This window comes from Chelonoidis abingdonii, chromosome 5 (assembly GCF_003597395.2).
Source record: "Chelonoidis abingdonii isolate Lonesome George chromosome 5, CheloAbing_2.0, whole genome shotgun sequence".
Taxonomy (NCBI): Eukaryota; Metazoa; Chordata; order Testudines; family Testudinidae; genus Chelonoidis; species Chelonoidis abingdonii.
In genome coordinates this window covers 11,556,654-11,560,537 of record NC_133773.1, presented here as the reverse complement: position 1 = coordinate 11,560,537, position 3,884 = coordinate 11,556,654, and the positions used below count along the sequence as shown (strand labels likewise).

Sequence of the window (3,884 nt, the reverse complement as noted above, 5' to 3'; positions counted from 1 at the left end):
ACCTGGCAGAAATCCAGGAGGGATCTGAGACCAAGCTGTGACACAAACCCAGGTACAGGAAACGGGTAGGAAATGACCCAGGAAGAGTGAGTAAGGATACCAGACCCAAGTCATATGGCCTACTGCTTTGAAGGGCCCTAGGTTAGATCCTGGTAAAGTAGGGTGGGCTCGGGTTCCACTTCCCCTTGGGGACTGCAGCTACTAGGCAAAGCAGTGCTGGACCCTCACCAATAGGTGGTACTTCTGGCCTGGGGCACATGGGCACACCCCTCCCCTAGGGCATAGGAAATTTAAAAGGGCAGTACCTCAATCTCAGAGCCAAATACCTCCCCCGATTGCATATATAGCAGTTAGTGTTCAGTGTGAGCCAACTGATCCATGCCTTTCTGCCATGTACGTTGGCCAAACCGGACAGCCTCTACACAAAAGAATAAATGGACACAAATCTGACATCAGGAATCATAACATTCAAAAACGAGTAGGAGAACACTTCAGTCTCTCTGTTCACTCAGTAACCTAAAAGTGGCAATTCTTCTACAAAAAAACTTCAAAAACTGACTCCAATGTGAAACTGCAGAACTGGAATTAATTTGCAAACTGGACACCATCAGATTAGGCCTGAAGAAAGACTGGGAGTGGTTGGGTCATTACAAAACCTAAACCTAATTTCTTCCTACTGTTGTTCACACCTTCTTGCCAACTGTCTGAAATGGGCCACTCCCATTACCACTTCAAAAGTTATTTTTCCTTCTTTGGTATCCTACTGTTAAATTAATTGTCTTGTTAGACTGACCTCGCACTTGATAAAGCAACTCCCATCCTTTCATGTATTTATACCAGCTCCTGGTATATTTTCCTCTCTCTTTTCCACTCCATGCATCTGATGAAGTGGGTTCTAGCCCATGAAAGCTTATGCCCAAATAAATTTGTTAGGCTCTAAGGTGCCACAAAGACTCCTTGTTTTTGTTGAGTCATAGAAGTGTTTTAAAAAAAACAACACCCCTTTTAGGGTACTCCTGTTAAAGTTGAACATACACTATTTCTAGCACAGTGAAAATAGATAGCTTGGAATATTATAGCAGTTAAGAAATTGAATTATTGATTTTGTTTGAGTGTATTGCTGCTGCAGTGTTTGGCTCTCAAATCACAATACTAGGAAACATCTGATCTTCAAACTTGCAAGGTTAAATGATTTTGGGAGCCTGTAATCCTCAATTCGTACCTTTCTTCTGAAGTGACATTAATGCAGTATTCTAATCTAGTCACTTAGGTTTTTTTCTAATTAAATATTTAATAAAATAGTTTTTATTGTATTTTAGATATGAACAAAATAGGAAGCTGTCACCTTGATAGACAAATCTGAGTATGAATCCGATGCTTCTGATCCAATCTGCATACATAGGAAAACAGGTACTTAGAAAGTTGCTAGGTGAGGAAAATTAAATTACATCAGTCCTGCAGAACTTTAAATTGAATCAAAACTAGTAAGACTACTGTCTATACAAATCAGCTTTTAACTACTAACTTCCCCTACCTTAAGAAGGGAAGTACAGATATTTTAAAACTCTTTCATTTGTTTTGTGTTTTTTTAAGCAAGAGTTGACATAGTAGTGGTCTAGAAAGGTTTGAGATGTCATTTTAAACTTGTTTCTTCCTTTCATAGATAGTTTTCAAAATTGCTGGAGCCTAGCTGTCACTACAACTTTCTAGAGACCAGAATTGTTTTCTCTTCTTCCCTTTCTTCACCCAAATAAAAGTAAATACAGAAGTGAGTCTCCTTATTTACCGGATCTGGTCCCGGTTTGAGGGAGAACAGATGCTGCCCATCGGAAAGGGTGATGCTGCACAATGGAAGAATTCAAAATGGACAGGAAGTGCTCAGACTTTTGGGTGGGGGGGAGAGAGGAAGAGAGGAGTAAAGACTTCAGCTGCAATTAGGTGTAACATTTCTCTGACTCTCACTACAACTGCTTATGTAATAAGTTTTAATCAGGAGTAAATATCTCCTTGCTTTGAGCAATACCAAATGATTAAAGATTTCAGCTTATTAAACTGCATACTGAAGGCTATAAAAACAGAATTAAAATGAAATTTCAAGATAACAGCTGGTATAATTTCTGTAATCCTCAACCAAAACAAAGCTATCTTCAGGCAAAACCAAAACCCTCAGAAAGGAGCCAATTTCAGTTTGGAAAGTAGAGCACAGTGGCAAAAAGAGTGGAAGAGGTAACAGTATTAAAAAAACAAAACAAAACCCATCACTACCCTTTCATTCAAAGAAGAAAAAAACAATTTCTTTAGAGTATGCTTTTCCTAATAGTCACCAAGCTTCTCACTGGGAAAAAACATAACAAAAAGCCTGTCTAATCCAGTATCCTATACATGATGCTGCCCAAAATGGGTACGTATAGGACAGTGGAGAAGCTATGTCAAGGGATGGGTCAGTGTGTGTTTGAGGGAGGGATGCAGTGTGCATGTGTGGGAATGTACTGTGCAAGATGAGGGTTGGGGTTTTGGTCAGTGTGTCGGACTGAGGCCTGGTCTACACTATGAAGTTAAGTTGACCTAATTATATCTGTGTCTACACTTACATTGGCTGGGGCAAGGCTGTAATGCCCTAACTACACAACTTCACTGGCATTGAGAGGCATCGGGTTTGTGTTGGTGGAACAGGGCACTTACAATTCCACGTCCACGAGAGGCATCGGGTTATGTTGGCATAGCGTCCCTGTAGACGCTGCCTTATTATATCAGTTGTTGACTGTCAATCTTGTCAATTTCACAGCTGCCTGCTGGAGCCCTGAAATTAACAATAAAGGGTGGTCTGCTCCTTACTGTGAACACCTTGGCTCACAACTCAGACATCCCCTGGAGCTCTCTGAGCTGGGTGCCCGCCTCCACACTGCCCCACTTCAGTTGGCAGAAGAGCTTCTGGTGAGGATGTGCACCACTGACAGAAGGAGGGTAATGTGGACATGAATAACCGCAGTAATTACTGTGGTAGCTGTAAGTCAACCTATGTTAGGTCAACTTAAGTTTGTAATGTAGACATGCCCTGAGGCTTGATGTGCGTGGAGTGGGTGCATGGGGAAGTTCAGATGCTCTGTCTGGGTTGGTCAGTGTGAGTCTGTAGTGCTGATCATGATGAAGTACTGTGGGAGAGGTTCTGGATGGTGATAGGGAGGCTCAAGCGCTGCATGTGGGTGTTGGTCAGGGCTGGGGAGGCTCAGGTGCTGGGTATGTGTGCGGGGGTGTCAGTTGTGGGACAGGCTCAAGTGCCATGGGTGGGGTTCAGACACTGTATGGGGGAAGTTAGTGAAGGGGTTCCGGTGCTGGGTGTCAGTCAGTGGTGGAGGCTGAGGTGTTGTAAGAGGGCAGAGGTGAAATGTGTTGGTCAGGGTCGGGGGGGGGTCTCAGGCACTGGGGGGAGGTCTGTGGGAGCGGAAGTGCTGTGTGTTGGTTGGCGTGGGAGGCAGGAATCAGGCATGGAGAGGGGCTCAGGTGCTGTGCAGGGGGTCTGTGCGGGGGTGGGGGTGGCTCACCCACTGAGTGGGGGCTCAGATGTTATGTGCTGGTATTGGTGGGGGATTTGGGGGATGCAGGCAGGTGCTGTGGGAGTAGGTGTGGGGCAGGGGCACTGAGTGGGGGTGGGAGTCAGTGGCCCTGGGTGTTTGTATTGGTGGGGAGTTTGGGGGTGCAGGCAGGTGCTGTGGGGTAGGTGGGGGCAGGGGAGCTGGGTGGGGGTAAGAATGGGGGCTCAGATGCTATGTGTTGGTATTGGTGGGGGGCTTGGGGGTACAGGCAGGTGCTGTGGCGTAGGTGGGGGGCAGGGGTGCTGGGTAGGGGTTAGAGTGGGGGCTCAGGTGCTGTGTTAGTATTGGTGG

General features: G+C 45.4%; 1 long non-coding RNA gene across 1 annotated transcript; it reads right to left on the bottom strand.

The window, feature by feature from the left end:
* Positions 1-1,184: 1,184 nt before the first annotated feature.
* Positions 1,185-2,893, bottom strand: LOC116814579 (uncharacterized). The gene is made up of 3 exons (XR_004371285.2): positions 2,683-2,893; positions 1,787-1,883; positions 1,185-1,390 (listed from the first exon to the last, which is right to left on the bottom strand). It is a non-coding gene; the product is annotated as an uncharacterized LOC116814579 (long non-coding RNA).
* Between the last annotated feature and the right edge of the window lie 991 nt (positions 2,894-3,884).